Source organism: Pleurodeles waltl, chromosome 1_2 (genome assembly GCF_031143425.1).
Source record: "Pleurodeles waltl isolate 20211129_DDA chromosome 1_2, aPleWal1.hap1.20221129, whole genome shotgun sequence".
Lineage (NCBI taxonomy): Eukaryota > Metazoa > Chordata > Amphibia > Caudata > Salamandridae > Pleurodeles > Pleurodeles waltl.
In genome coordinates this window covers 388,458,296-388,475,747 of record NC_090437.1, presented here as the reverse complement: position 1 = coordinate 388,475,747, position 17,452 = coordinate 388,458,296, and positions in this window count along the sequence as shown.

The window sequence follows — 17,452 nt, the reverse complement described above, 5'->3', positions numbered from 1 at the left end:
GGAGACAAAGCGTACCACTTTTGCTGGCAACCTGTCTCACTGCATCCTTGAGAAAACACAGAGTGAAAGAAATGTATTGTTTAAGAACGCAGTGCTGACCTAGGTGAAGAACAGCTTGATAGGTAAAATAAAACAGGACCGTAAATGTGGCTACTGCTAATATAATATAACAAAGCTAAAACAAAACATATCTAGGTTAAAGTGCACAGTCTAGTTTGCTAAAATAACGTATAAAACTATAGTTAAAATAGTTACACAACAATGTGTTACAAATGGTTCATCCTTAATCATAAGTGAGAGCTGTCAGAACCTAACATATTCACCTGTGAGTGTGACAGGCAGGAATATTCCCTGTACTCACCCCATGTAGCTGTTGTGCTGTTCTCATATCCCCATCAAGGTCTGCATAGGCCACCACTAGAATGCAGGCAATTAGGGGTGTCATGGTTTGATGGGCACCCCGTCCACATTGGGAGGACATCCCTAGCTGGACCTCAGCGAACGTCCGGGCCCAGCACCTCTGGTCCTCCTACCTCTTCCAACATTGGGCGCAGCTGTGGACCCCTAGGGTCCGCATCTTCTTGGCGATCGCTCTCCATAGCTCCTTTTTCTGATGGGTGTTGACCTACATGGAAGAAAAAGACAAATCAAGAGATTACAATCACAAGTTTTGTCAGAGATGGTTGAGTCACATGCATGTCAGAAACACCAATCTAGAACTTTTCAATTTGTTAACACTCCACAAGTGTGAAATACACAAGCCCATAACTACAGGGACATGGCTACAGACATATGCATTTACATCTGCAGACTAACCCACTACCTTGCTCATGGCCTACAATGACTAATCAAGCTTACTGACATCAGGTAGTCCCTGCTCCAGCAACCTGTACTGTGATGATCCTCAATGAAACACCACACACCTATGTGGCTTCTGAAGGGTAAACTCCTTAGGCCGGAATAGACCAACATATTGACAATCTGTGTGATTAACTCACTGCATACATTCCCTACATGCAACTGCCATAGTGCAAACTTCCCCATTTCACTTGAGTAACAATCAAGGGGCTGGCATGGTGGGTACTGAAAGTGCCTTCCTTGTCCATTTGTGGACATGTGTAATAACAAATGAAGACGCATGCCACTTCAAGGGGTGGGTTCTGTGGCATGTACCTGTACCACATAACAGTGTTTTGGACATATGTATCTATCCTACAGAGATGGCATCCATATACAAAGGCACGCATTGCACAGCTTCTGCTATGTGACCAAGATACTGAGTCACATATCATGACCTCACAGGAATCAATACACTGTCTACACTGTGAAGTAAGCCTGTAAGGACAATTATGACCGTTCTGAAGGTGACAACAGAGCTCTGGGAGTCAGGGACCTGTCATTAATCTAAGACACACATCGACAATGATGCAAAATGCACACATGGACTAGTTTAAAAATTTAGGGCCATATGTACTGAAGCATTTTCCCATAGACACAGAATGGGTAAAACCCTTTGATACATCAGGCCCTTACCTCAGTACCCATTTCAAATCTAGTCAAAGGACTGAGACATTCAGTGCAGGTTTTGCCACTAGCGCATCATATAGGCCACATGCCAGGATCCGCTGGAGTGCAGGGAGTGGGCACAGTGCCACAGTTGCATAACCATAGTGACTCTCCAACAGCTTGGATTAGGTCCCATACAGGGAGGTACATTTGACAGGCCCTGGTTTCTGTAGGCCTAGCAGACAGAACTTACATGACACTCAATTCCCATCACTTCCATGCATGACAGGACATCATGTGGCCATCAGCAATTTGACATGTGGTGTGTGTGACAACCGGAAGGAGGGCCCAATAAGTCAAGATATGCTTTCCACACAACAGTTTAGCAAGGCCAGATGTGGTTGAAAGATCTGTGGCTGTATGCACATTGCTCATATGATTCTCAAATGACTCATGCAAGATGCATACACACGCTGACAGATGATGTCATGCCCATCCATGTTGTCCAGCATTTACAACAATCATGAGGAAAGAGATGTCATTGGATGGTAGTAATGTCTCCTTGCCTAGTTATGTGCATCCAATGGAAGGATGATCTAGAACCCCAAAAACCTTAAAAAACTCAATGTGACTGAACTTAACATTCTACATCCCATTGACGCCACACAGACTGTAACAACAGGCACACAGGGGCACATTGTAGTCTGTGAGAAGATGGTGAAGTGCATATAAAACTGTGTGTATGAAGTACTTACCTTCTCTTCTGCTGGGCCATAGAGCTGTCCATACAGAAGTAGGACCTCAGTCACAAGCCTCTCCAGCTCCTCTGGAGAGAAGGCAGGGGCCCTATCACCTGCTGGACCTGGCATGATTGCTCCCAGAGGTGGCGCACAGCAGCTCAGGTTATGGAGGTGCTGCTGGCAGTAGTGTCAGGAGTCAAGTCAGTGAATCGGTAGTACATGGTGGTCATGTCTACCACGTACACAGTGGTCACTGCCTGCAGACATAGCCGACGGGCTGCAATCGCCACTGGCACCAACATTAGCCTGTGGCTGTCTCCACCAAGGTTGCAACCGCCTATTGCCAGGACAACTTATGCCTGTAGTCATGGGCGATTCCTAATGTCCAGTGGAGTAGACATGTTTTTTTACCTCACAAACATCCTTATCCTGTCTTGTCATGTAGGTCCTGCTACTTAACCACCATTGTAGTATGTTATAGGGCACAGATGGCATTTAACAATGGGGCACAGTCCACCACCCCACGGTCATTTTGGCGGTCGGAATATACAGTCACAGTTTGACGGGAAATTGTATTGCACATCTTTGAGTTTCGTCCAAATCCATGTTGTGGACATGTGTTGAAATCCATGGATATCACATGTGACCCTTGTGTAGTTGGAAGCTATGATGTGTACTGGGTGCCATGTCGGTACAGTAAAAAATGCTTTGTCACATGATATCATTGAAATGCATCATGATTGTTGCTGTGGACACACTGACTAATGTTATAAATCATATTGTGTCATGCATAGATACCCTTGGAAAAGGAGGATGCAACAACCTTCTGTTTACCGTCCACTGCCAGACAGTCAGATCATGGAGCAAAGGCACATTATCTTGTACTACTGCCGGGATAGTCAACCAAGAGTGGACATATGTCATCAGTTGGAGCCAGATCTGAGGCCAGCTATTAATTATACAATCAGCATACCACCCATTGTACAAGTCAATATTGCACTTCCTAGCCACAGGATCCTTCCAACACACAGTGGCCCTCTCTGATGGTATGTCCCAACCTATGTTCGGTCTGGTGTTGAAGAATGTCCTCTCAGCAATGTTAAAACACCTTGACAGCTATATCCGGTTTCCTTGACGTGAGGATTTTGCCAATGTGAAGGCTGACTTTTATGGTTTTGCCCACTTCCCACATGTGGTGGGGGCCATTGATAGCACACATGTTGGCTTGGTGCCACCGCAGGCCAATGAACAACTTTATCTTAAAAGATAAAACTTCCATTCCATCAGCGTGCAAGTTGTCTGTTTGGTGGATCTCAACATTTCACACTTCTGTACCCGTTAGATGGGTTCAGCCCATGATTCCTTCATAATGCTGAACAGCACCATACCCCAGCTTATGTCACAGCTGTGACCAGAGAGGGCCTGGCTGGTTGGGAAGTTACATCTGTCCTGAATGTGTGTGTGCAATGATAGGTGCCACAATCATGAAGTTAGTGACTCATTGTGGCACATATGTCCCATTTCTTAACCGCAGACTCTGCGGGCCATATTTATACTTTTTGACGCAAAACTGCGCCAACGCAGTTTTGCGCCCAAAAAATTAGCGCCGGCTAACACCATTCTGAAGCGCCATGCGGGCGCCGTATTTATTGAATGACGTTAGCCGGCGTTAGCCGCCGGCGCTGTCTGGTGTGCGTGAAAAGAAACGACGTACACCAGGCAGTGCCGGCGTAGGGGGAAAATGGCGTATGGGCGTCCACAAATGGTGCAAGTCAGGCTGAGGCAAAAAAATCGCCTCAACCCGATTTGCGCCATTTTTTTTTCACTCCCAACCCCCATTGAAATGACTCCTGTCTTAGCAAAGACAGGAGTCATGCCCCCTTGCCCAATGGCCATGCCCAGGGGACTTCTGTCCCCTGGGCATGGTCATTGGGCATAGTGGCATGTAGGGGGGCACAAATCAGGCCCCCCTATGCCACAATTTTTTTTTTTTTAAATACTTACCTGAACTTACCTTAATGTCCCTGGGGTGGGTCCCTCCATCCTTGGGTGTCCTCCTGGGGTGGGCAAGGGTGGCAGGGGGTGTCCCCGGGGGCAGGGGAGGGCACCTCTGGGCTCATTCTGAGCCCACAGGTCCCTTAACGCCTGCCCTGACCCCTAGACCCGCCCACTCCCGGGCGTCATTTTTGCCCGGGAGTATAAATACGACGCATATGAGTCATTTTTTAAGACGGGAACGCCTACCTTGCATATCATTAACGCAAGGAAGGTGTTCACGCAAAAAAATGACGCTAACTCCATGAACTTTGGCGCTAGACGCGTCTAACGCCAAAGTATAAATATGGAGTTAGTTTTGCGTCGAATTTGCGTAGAAAAAAACGACGCAAATTCGGCGCAAACGGAGTATAAATATGCCCCTGCATATCTCAACCTTCCTTGGTTGTTGACACCACTGAGGAATCCAACTATGCCAGGGGAAGTTCACTTCAATAATGCACATGGAAGAACATGGCAGGGAGCGGAGTGAGCTTTTGGACTTCTAAAAGCAAAATTTAGGGGTCTGGACAGGACTGTTGGAGCCCTCCTCTACTCACCCGGGAAAGTGTGTCAGATCACTGTGGCATACTGCATTCTCCACAACATCGCCATGCAGAGGAATATCCCGTACATCCCAGAGGAGTTAGAGCCTGCAGTGCCACCAGCAGAGACTTCTGAAATGCCAAGTGAGGATGACAGTAGTGAAGAGGAAGGTGCTGACTTGCAGTAAGATCTCATCAACAGCTACTTTTCATGAGTGTAAGTATGACATGTGATGTAATGATTGTGACTGTACAATGAAATGCAGTTGTGAGAATGTGTGGAGTTGAGCATTTTAGAAAGAACTAGGGAGCTAGTACTCTCGCCTATTCAGCCAAAGGCTGCTTGATGAGTCAGCTTTTGACATATCGCCACCTTGATGGTGTTGCTTTGTTTCCGTCAGTTTCCTTGCAATGTAATTTTATTTCCAGATGCTTGCTATGTGATTTGTGTAATTGGTATGTTTTGAGGCCTATACTCCTTGTTTGTTCTTAGTACAGGTACCTTCACCATGACATCCTCATGTGGGCATTTCAGAGTTGTGACATTGGCAAGTATCTGATGCTGTTGTGACACAGTGGACATGGATTGCTCCAAGTAATGTAGGTCACTGAGTGTGGGTGTATGAGACCTGTGCAAAGCCAGCTTTCACAGTGTTTGGGTGGAAGGACAGAACTGCACATTGGACTTGTTTTGTGTATTGTGGTGGGCCGATTGCATCATGTGTGCCATCAAGTGGGTATGAAATATGTAGTCATAGATTGCAAACAAATCATTTTCCCTTCAGATTGGGTAAATCCTATTCTTTTATGACCTATATGTAGCTGTATGTGTTTCATCATTGCAGGCCACAGTCACTGTGCCACAACACTGACATATGTTTGTGTCATACCACCAAATACATGGGAAATTGGATTTTCATGGGTGTGTGATTAATGACTGTTGTTCTGCCACCTGTCTGTATCTTTTGTTATGTGATGTTGGATTAATTTGGTGTATTATGTGATAAGGCTGAAGCTGGTGACATCATCCACTTTAATGTTTGCCTATTCTACAGGACACTGTCTGACAAATCCCCTCCTTCCATGGGGGGCTGTACCTTGGGATATGCACTTTGACTCAGTCTCATTTCAAAGAGCCCGGACATATGGACAGCTTATTTGCTGTACACTAGAATAAAATGTTTGGTATGACCGGACACTTGTACTAATGTGTCTGTGTGTAATGGTTGTAATCCTAAGCAGGACATACTGTACCTGTAACATATCCCTCCTTGCACAAGTAGATTGTGTCTTTATCAGATAGTTGACATGGTCTTACATCGCTACATAGCAAAGTGTGGAAATTAAGTAAGCAGACTATGCTTTTGCGATGGGTGAATTTTTTGCAATGGTGATGCAGAAAATAAAATTTGTACAGATTTGAACAAAAAAGTAAAGTGAAGGTGTTAGTCATGGTGATTGAAATCGTTAAGTAGATGCCACACCATTGGAAGTCCAAAGTCCAGAGTACTCCTCCCATTGGAACTGGTAGATGGTTGAGGATCAGTCAACAGAGTGATTATGTGGCACACAAAGGAGGTCCTTTAGGAAGAGGTCACTTGCTGGCAATGGTGGGTGTCTTGCCATCCACAACTCCTGGATTCTTTGCTGAACGTCTGGACGTCACTGCCTGCATGGGAGGGGGAGGGGTCTGCTGCTACGGAGGCCAGGGTGTCTGGGTGGATTCTTCCTCTGGCAGGGCTTCCCTTTCAGAAGCTGGCACTGATGTTGATGTGCCTGGAGTTGATGAGTCAAAGGAAGGGGAAGATTGGTTTTGAAAAGCTCTGCTCCGGATTGTGTGTATGTCCCTCATCACAACTGTTAGGGAGTCCATGGTGGTATTGTGGGACTCCACCTGTTCTTGCATGTCCCTATTCATGTCCCTCTGTAGCTGCTTCATTTCCCGGAGTTCAGTCAAGACCTGGCCCATCATGCCTTGGGACTGCTGATAGACCCCCAAAATGTGGCTGATGGTGTCCTGGCCAGAAGCATCCCCAGTGGCCTCCCCTGCTGGCCGACAGCATCCCTCCAAAGCACCCTACCCCCCACAGCCCTGTGCCCGGAGCACAGGGTGCCCTCTCCCACTGGATCCTGGACCCTCATTGTCCGAAGTGTTGTGCTTCAACTCAGGATGCAGGACTGGGAGCACAAGATGGTAGACACTATGCTTGGTACACAGTTTGGAGGCAAATGGCTGCCTGTGATGTTGAGGCAACTGGGGTGGGAGGGGTTGACTTGGTCACAGTGAGAAATCTCCTCCACCTCCAGACATCCAGGAGTGTCTTCTTCACTGAGAGCTTCATCCAGGGGCATATTGGCAGTCTCTCCGGGGGGTCTCTGTGTGCCCAGTGGCAGTTCAACCTGTTGATGTGAAAGATACAATGTTACTGGTTGTATTGTGACATCTACCTCCAACAGTTTAGTGTTACATTAAGCAGAGACCTTGTACAAAGTTAAGTTGCAGTTAATCCTATTGCGGCAGGTACCCATGGTATTGGTTGTATTGACATGGCATTTGTGAAGCATGCCAGATCCTTTTGACTGAAGCAGCTGCTGAAATGTGCAGATCATTAGCCCTTGGGAGGATGGCCCCAGAATGCCATCTTAACACCAGTGCAGGCAAAACAATGGCTAGGCAAGATATGCCTTTGGCTATTTGAGGCCTAGTTGATTGTAATGCAGGCAGATCCAGGAGTTTGATGTATATGTGACTGGAGTCATCATGTGGTTGGTGCAGTATGAATGTGTCTCCTGCCGATATCATTGTGGTTATGCATCTTGAGGCCTTTGGGATCATTGTTTTGCACACTGGGTAAGCTGTTTTCCTTGTCCTCAATAGTTTCATCCTGGGTTAGCAGGTCAAGATGGAGCTAGGTAGCCAGACACATCTCAGAGTTGTGCATGATCTGTAGCTTGGTCACTCACAGGGGAGTAAACTTCAATTGAGAGTTCGTAAGCAAGGGTATTTGAACAAGTGATCACTAGTCTGGTGTATGGAGTTAGAAAAACAGTGCCTCCCGGGAGTTGCAGTCGTGTCAGTCTCTCTGCTATACACACTTGACAAATGTTTTACTCAGAGGTGAGTAAACTTCATTTGAGAGTTCACTAATAGATGGATTTGGGGAAGTGAACACGGGTTTTGTGGTTGGAGTTAGAGGAACAGGACCTATTTGGCTTTGCGTTCTGATCACTACCTCTACTTCCCACCACTATACAAATGGTATCCTCCCAGGTGAGTAAACTTCAATTGAGAGTTAATAGACATGGTTAGAGAAACAGAGCCTCCTAGCCTTAGCAGTCATGTCACTCCTGCTACTTCATACACTTCATGAATTTCACCCCTCCCCAGGTGAGTACATCTCATTTGTGAGTTACCAAACAAGGGTATTTGGAGAAGAGAACACTGGACTGGTGGTTGGAGTGATAATGACAGAACCTCCTGGAAGTTGCAGTCATGTCAGTCCCTGTACTACACACACTATACAAATATTATCCCCCTAGGTGAATACACTTCATGTGTGGGTCACCAAACAGGAGTCTTTGGAGAAGAGGACACTGGGCTGGTGAGTGGGGTAACAGTGACAGAGCCTCCTGGCCTTAGCAGTCATGTAGCTCCCTCTACTGTGCACACCATACAAATAGTATCATCCCAGCTGAGTAAACTTACATTGAGAGTTGCCAAACAGGGGCCTTTTGATGAATGAACACTGTTCTGCTGTTTGGAGTCTGAGAAACAGTGCCTCCTGTGAGTTGTAGTCAGGTTATTCCATCTACTTCTCAGACTTGACCAATGTCATTCCCCCATGTGAGTAAACTTCATTTGGGAGTTGACAAACAGAGGTCTTTGGACAAGGGAACACTGGGCTGGTGGTGAAAAAAGGATTTTGAAAAAAGGGGTGCTTAATATATGTACTCTATGGACAAAAAGCATTCTGGCTTCTTTGATTTACGTTGAAAATGCAAAGGATTGTGGTCTGTCAACGGGTGCGTTTTATAGTGTCCTTTGCAGGTGTGTCCAGTGAGGGAATGTGTGTTAGCTGTGTTGTTTTCAAATTAATCAAATGTGCATTTGTACATTACTTTGCTGAATGCGGACTGCCGTGGTTCGGACTGTCATTAGCTGACCGCCACGGGGGTCCGCCAAGGTGACTGTGTACTTGAAATAAGGTCAGTGGTTGGTCGCTGTGCTGTCTGCGCTGTAGGTCAGACTACCTATTTTCAGGCTGCTGGCGGGCAGCCATTTTTGGTTGGCTGTCCTGCTTGTATGACTCACAATAGGGCGGTCTGGCGGTCCGACCGCCAAACTCGTAATGAGGCCCCAAGTCAAGAATATTTGTTGGAAATGTTGTAAATAAATTAAAAGGTTGATTTTTTATTTTTAACTTTTCTATGAATGACAATATGTGAAGCAGTGTCAAACCCAGAGAGAGATATAATAAGATCAGTGTGGTGAAGTCACGTAGATCAGCTTTTTGTTTTTTCTTTAAAATATTTTTAAACATTTTTTATTTACATGTCAAATCTTGGTTGTTCTTGATAACATATTACATTAAGATTTGTTATAATTGTTTTAAAAATAACTTGAAAATATTTGCTTTATGCATAAATATTTTAAGGCATGTTGACATAAAAACAAAAATACATTTATAGTATATTTAAACATGTTTCTAAATATTTTTTCTATTTTAAATATTTTTAGTCGAGTCATACCCCATAAATTAGTTGATGTAAAATATTTTAAATAAATGTTCCTAAGACAATTTCTCAAATCGTAACACAAAAATGTAGATTCTTAAAAAGTAAATAGCAACATTATTAAAAACAATTGTAACAATATAAAAATACAAAACGAATAGAATTTCAATTAAAAAACATTACTATAATTATGTTTTTGACCAAAAAACTATACTTATGTAAAAACAATTCGAATTTCTGTTCTTCTTAATCAATGATCCTACGTATGTGTACTGGATTCTATTTTAGATACATTTTGTACATAATGTCAATATTTACTCTGCCCACTTCTTCAACAAAACAGATAGAGTCACAGAGTGCTATTTAAGTTACGTAGTATCAACAAGAATATTTTTGGTCCCTTCATGTGTGTATAGTGTTGTTCTCCTGATTCGTCCAAACACCAAAATCCGGATTTACATATGACAAATGTTCATTCCATTAAACTTCTGTGTTTTTGAGCATAATGAAATAGATTTTCAGCCAAAGTCTTAATTAGGGTTTACTTCTGCTACAATCACCCATATCTGATCAGCATATTCATTGTCACCTGCAAATATTTATTAATGATTAAAAATGATATTTTGTGAGCATTTAAAGTATTTAAACAAAGTATTTGTTTCCAAAATGATGTTTTCATGTATTTATATTCCTTTTTAATAAGTCTCAAAGAGCCCATTTTCATATAGGCTACTCTCAAAATGCTTATAAATTGTTGAGTGCTGAAACATAAAAGAATATTGCCCATTTTCCTGATATTTAGCAGCAATGTCCGCAATATCCAGCACATTGCTGGAGTGCGTGTGTTTTTTTTATTTCGATGCAGTTGTGCTTTTGCTGCTGGTGATACTAATTGTACAATGCTCCATGAAGATAAAGGAATTGTGCTATCTAATAAAACTCTTGTTTCACCTATATTTGTTCTTCCACAGTTTGTGGAAAAGGCATATATTTTGGAGTAATCTTTATAATGGAATCCAGTGTGTTTGGAAAGAAAGATGAGATGACACTTTGTGAAATGTGAGCCACCATCGCACACGCATGTTCAAAGAATCCAAAGTACAGAAGGTGAAGGACAGCCAAGAGCTTTTATATGCAATTGTATGACATGAGCTCATATGGTCAATTTTTATTCAAACTTTGCAAAACATAGTCTCCTTTCTTTGCCTTTGTAGCCTGTTCAACTGTCTCAATAACAGACTGTTGCACAAATGCACGATCTCCAGGGCGTTAGATCAATGTGAAGTGGACAAAGGCACACTTCTCTATATTCTGGTGAGTTTGCACTGTTTTTTGCCCCTACTCTGATTAGCCATTACATGTTACACAGTTTGACTCTTGTCTATATTGAGATGGATGTGCATGGTTACAGCCACCTTGAATACATTAAAACATTTTCACTCAGTCATCCAAATCCTGAGAACCACAACTTCAGAAGAATTCTTTGGATACTGTGTGGGGTTGTGCAATGCAAGAGAAATACAATACATTAGTAAATGTAGCCAAAAATACCTTTTAGATGAGGGCAGAGATATGGAGAGCCCTGCTCAGATTAGAAATCAATTTCAGACTGTCAAAGCTTCAGCGCAAAGGCAGGTTGCATGGCTGCTTTCTTCTGGAGACAGAGTACAGGCAGTTATTCCTGCCAGACTCCGGGTCTCCGTGTTATAGTGTATACTTCCCAAACAAGGTTTGTGATTAAATTGCCTTTCATGTCAGAAGATTTTCAGAATCATACCTGGCCTGGCCATATGTGTCACAGGGAAAGCCCCCTGTAGATGAGGCTAAGGAGCTGCTTTCAGAAATAGAATGACAGATGAATTCCACAGCGATCCAAGACGGCACAGCACCGAATTTACCTTGTCCACAAATATATTTTGCTACCCAAATCCACTGATAGAATTACAGTTGTTTTGTGCTCTATTTAAAGCAAACTCATTCTTTTTGGCCCAGGATCGTTATATGAGGCTGTCACATGAAATATATACAAAATAAATGTTATGTAGATCAGCTGTTAAATGCAGTGGCACATTTTCAATGAGGCAGCTTTAAATTAGCAGTTTAGTCGGGGTACTAGATTGAAAGCTCTCCAACCCTTGAAGATTGATACCTTGGGTTTCTCTGAGATCCGTCTTGACCACTTCAGGGAAAAAGCCAGAAAGCTCTCAAATTAAGCAGATTTGTGAGCAACATGATTTCAGGGGAAAAAAGGCACCATACACTTGGAGATATCGACTGTTTACACCCCAAACAAGCAAAGTTGTATGCAAATACATTCAAATTATTTCTCAGTTTTCACCACATGAGTTTCAAACATTACTTTCAAAATGTAAATTATTTTGCTACAGTGTTCAGCTCTTGGCAATACAGCTCATTTGGTTTAAGTACCAGCTGCATTTATTGACTCTCGGGTTCCATGTTCAGGTCCTATCAAGGACATCTCGCCCTTTGGTCCTTATGGGGCTGATGACTGGGTTTCTTTCACAGAGCTCTGAAACTGCAAATTGTTTGTAATCCACAATGATATTAAATACTACCTGCACGTTATTCGTAGAGATTAACACTAAGTGCAAGCACAGCCATTGAGATCAGGAAGTTAAGTTATCAAAATAATACCCTGATAAAACTGCTACTGTCACTATCGATTAACAAAGATATAAACTGCAGTGTGCTCTATCAAAAATATAGTACGACAGTAGTATGAAAACTTAAACTGCAACATTCCCCAGTAATATCCCAGGAAGATGCCACAGGCTACTTTGTAAACGTTCCTACAATTCCTATTCACTTTAACCATTATGCTTGAAAAAGTAGTGTTTGACACTCATTTCACAAAAAAGTCCTTAGATGATGATCTCCAGTAAAAATTAACCTTTAAACATTGTAGATATTACCAGATGTTGGGAAGGGAATATCCCATGCATGGTGCACAGCTGCATCCCCTACTCTGAGTGCCTAGCAGCTGGTATATTGGTTTTCAAACGTAGGCACCAGCCTATGCTAATCTAGCATGTGCATGAAGGTTAGGCTTGTCCCTTTATGTGTGTCTAGTTCTAGATCAGTCCTGGACCTGGAGAGGCGCACCAAATGTGCTTTCCATAGTGATAGTTCAAGCATGTGGCACAATAATGGCAGCATAACGTCCTTTTAGTGATTCTAGTATGACTAGACCTTGTTATCCATGTCACAGGAGTGGTAGCCTACTTGTGTAAAGTTCCATTGTTACTGGAGAATCTGTATTCTAGAGCTGCTGTCCTGAGCAGATGTGAATATGTAATATGTGTGTGCTCTGCGTGTTATACACATTGTGCATGTCTAAGTGAAACAGTCTGGAGGAGCCCTATGGGTTCCATTATGGAAGTTCCTGGCCTGTTCAGACAGTGAAAGAGTATTAGTGGCTTTCCTGAGATTTGAGGTAGGGTACCTAGACACTAAAGAGGGGAAAGATGAGATACGCTACACTTATAAATTCAATTAGGCCTTTTTGCTTAGAAGAGCTGTTAATTAATCTCCACTTTCTGTCTAATTCCAAGTTCTCTTAGACCAAGAGTGGGTGCTTAGCAGAGTACACAGAGGGCTACTGTGTAACCAGGGCTGGTGTCTGCCTGACAATCCAATCCGCAGAGGTGAGGGGACATTACCTAGGGCCTGACCTAAAAACAAGTTGTTCCTTGTTGTGGAGCATCTAGAGGATACTACTTGGAAGAAAATGGTAAGAATGTGGCAACCACACAGGAGGGGCGAACTACTGGCATGCTGCTGGTTCATCTAAAAGAGACTCATGGAAGTATGACTTGTGTATTTCAAGTACAAAGCCGGCCACTATTGCCAAAGTAGATGATTTGTGGCATTGAAGAAATGTACCAAGTAGAACACCCTGTCAACCACGCTGTTGCAGCTGCTACACTTGTCCTAAACGTGTTGCAGAGAAGTCTGCACTACTGAAGAAGAGACTATAGCAAAATCATGGTACTTACCAATTGTGCCTAAATTGACTTAGCTGTCACAGCCATAGCTTGTGCCCTAAGTGTGACTGAGTGCTCAGTGCCATTGAATGAGTGATCCAAGTATCCCTGAAGGGACTTGTATTGTGGTTAGACCTGTAGCCCTTTCCAACATTTGACCAAGTTAACTACACCACTAAAAGCGATGCTGCTGCCTCAAGGCACTTTTAAATGTGCGCCCATGTGATTGTGCAGCTGCTGTGCCACTGATCGGAAGTACACCCGTAATACCAAGTCACTGTAGGTGTACTAAAGCACCTTGAGGTATCTCAGCTGTCCCCAGACCTGCAACCAGAAGTGGACCTCATTGCGGCCTCGACCCAAGGAGGACTAAGCCATTGAAATGACACCTCATGAGGCAAGGAGTAAGAAGGCCCTGCTGCAGTCTTCAAACCCATCCATCATTGATGCTGTGTCTGGAAGAAGGCCTCAGACTCAAGACAGCCACATGCCTGCTGGGCCTCACCTGTTCTGATATGCAACTCTCTCCATCTGTGTATCTGGTGTATTTATACAGGATCAAAGGCAAAGATACACTGAACAAATGTTTGAAGGATTAACTGTATTCTGAGAATGAAAATGGACTATTACTTTGTCATGATGCATTGTTCTTTAAAGAGGGGTGTCTTCAGCTCTTTCTTAAAATGGAACCGGGTGGAGGTGGTCCTGATGGATAAAAGGATGCTGGTTCCAGCTCCTCCGTAAATGGACGAAGAAGGACAATTGCCTTGTTTTAATGTTTTTTGTACTACTTCACCTAAAAATTGATGATTTCCTGGCTACATTTGTTCGGTGATTCTCTGGATTTGAAGAGCTTGTCAGCCAAATAGAGGGTAATTCCAGTTGTGACGGCTTCATATATAATGCAGTTAATTTTGAGGATTTGCCTAAAAGGGGAGCCAATCAAGATGGAGGTGATGTGAGCATATTTCCTCAGGGCCATAGGGCCAGATGTAAAAAACAAATTCCTGGTTGCAAACAGCCTGATTCACAGAATCAGGCCGTTTGCGACCAGGAAAAAGCATTTCTGGATGTACAGACCCCATTTTATGATTCAGTGCTTCATTACTGAATTGCAAAATGTTTTTGTGAGTCACTATTAGTAAGATGTGTGCCAAGAGCATCCCTTCCTAATAGCAAGTCGCAGGACCATGTAAGATTGTTTTGCAATGGTGATTGCTGTCTCAAAACAATCGCAGTTACCACCAACTTGAAGTTGGTGGTAACCCATTCACAAGTTGGTGGTATCCCATTCACAGACGTGGTGGTCTGCTGTCCTCAGGAGGCCAGCATCCCTGTGAGTGAGGCCATTCGAAATGGGGTCGCAAATTGCAACCTACCTCATGAATATTAATGAGGTATGTCTTTGCGACCCCACTGGGAATTGCTAAATGTGTCAGAGACAAATTTGTATGTTTCATTTTGCAAACCTCTAATTGCGGCACGCAAAAAGTCACAATTAGAGACTCGCAAAATGAAATGTTCATACATCTGACCCATAATGAAGCAGGCTGCAGCATGCATGGTGCCCTTAAGGTGAACCGATGTGAGGTCTGGAAGACTTTTGAATAGTAAGTTGCTATTATCCAGCTACAAGAGTACAGAGGCTTGAAAGACATACCTCAAGTTGCTTTCTAAAGGCAATGGTTTTACTTCCGTTGGTAGAGAGAACTTGTACTCTTTCTGTTTTGTTTTTCTTGGTAAGGCCAGTGTTACAGGAGGATCCAAGTTAAATTGCACAGGATCAAACTTGGAGCTTCAAATCCATTCAGGTGCATGATGTAGAGCCATATTTGGATAACTTGGTATTTGTTGTTCTTAGCAAATAGTTGGATTTTTATTTTGGGGGAAATGAGCTTTGTGTAGATCCTGGACATCCAGGTCTAGATGAGGTATGATCAGTTTTGAGGTGTTGAACATCTACACTGGAGAAGATTGAACACTGCGTTTTTCCTCACTTAAATTCTGCCATGTTTTACCCCACTATGGTATATTTGAACTACGGGTAGGCCCCGGAGATCTGCTCTAGATGAGGTGCAATCAGTTTTGAGGTGTTGAACATTTACCATGAAGAATATTGAGGGCTTAATTAGAAGTTCAGCAGCCAGAAGGCCAGAACTCCAGTACGACAGTACGACAGTGGGGAGGTGGCCACTGAGCCAGGGGAGTCCCCTCTGCTGTATTACAATGTTTCCGCTAGGGTGATCAGCGGAAACAGTGTGACAGGATTGTCCTTGGCTCTTAGAGAGAGCTGAGGCCAATTCCGTCACACACAGCACACTCGTAATGTGTACCGTCTGCCATGGCACAAGGTGTGCATTCCAAGTGTGCTGACAGTGGGGCCCCTGCACTGCCAACAGCATGGTTGTGGGCAGTGCAGGGACCCTGCAATGAAAAAACTGGTGGAAAGGTAAGTCGTGATCAGCACGCCGGTGCCGAACTCTGCACCGCTGTTGCTGACCACGACTTTCACCACCGCAAGGGATCTCTGATCCTGGCGGTGGAGGTGGTGGTGTGTCGGTACAACTACCACCATCATAATCTGGCAATTGGGCCGCCAGGGATGAGGCGGTCGGACCGCCAATGTGGGTATGGTGGTCCTATGGACCACCATACTTGTAATCAGGCCCTGAGGGTTTATGTTTTTCCTCACATACATTTTGTCATTTTTTACCTAGCGACATTTGTGCCAGAAAAACTACATTCTTAGTGGGATACTATCACATAAATTGTAATCCTGATTTGGGTGCAAAATCAGTTTAGTGGCTGAATGTGTGACAACAATAAAACTGTTGCTAATGTCTGTTTAGTTTTAACAAGTCCTAAAGCCACAATCATCCAGTAAACCTTTTGCGAGAAACACAGGCCCACCTTCTAAAGTTGCCTTTAAATAATTATCTGTTTTGACATTTGTTTTGTCTTAGTGTGCATTTATATGAACCGGGTTCCAATATTTTTTGGCAGTTTCTTTGAGGAGAACCATGACTGTGGCCCAGTGTAATTTTTGACCTGGTGCACAAAAGATTCTGATGGGCTTGCCTCACCCGTTCACAGCCTATGATTGACAGTTTTCGCTTTAGCTCTTTGTGATAGTATCTTCATGGTACCTTACATTGTAGTTGTTACCTCAGATGGATTTACATCATGATGTAATGTTTCTCGATGTAGTCTATCACTACAACACAGGCCATTAAATCACGTTACTTTTTGAATGCCAGATACTAAAAATTGGGGCCATATTTTCAAGAAGTAACGCATAGCTGTGTTGCAGCCGAGATGCATCAAAGTAACTTGTGCTTCGGTATGACAGAATCCTATGCCATGGGTGCATTGTATATACAACACCACGCACCATGCATAAGCATCCTGGCTGAGTCAAAAACAATGAAGCATCCATATGTGTTATATCGTGAAAAAATCTGACGCTTCTACTGCAAAAGTGATGCAGGGCTGATTTGCGGCACGTAAAGTAATGCTAATTAGCCCTGCCCCACTTTTAAGTGCACAATGCATTAAAAAAAGTTTAAAAAATGACGCATCTTGGAAAAAAAATGTCATACTTCACAGAAGGCCACCAAGGAGCAGAGAGCAGAAGCAAGGACAACGACCACATCAGCAGGCAGGATGTCCAGACAGACTTCCAAGAGAAGAGGAAGTGCAATTTCACTGAGGAGGAGAATCACATCTTGATTACTGACGAGCACCAACATCAGCTCTTCGTCACCTCTAAATTGCCACTCTGATGAAAAAGCCAGTTGAAGGAGAAACTGGCCAACAACCTGAAGGCAGCAATTCAGACCAAAGGAGGGATCCCAGCTGCCCAGAAGGAGCAGGGTGCCGTAGAGCAGCG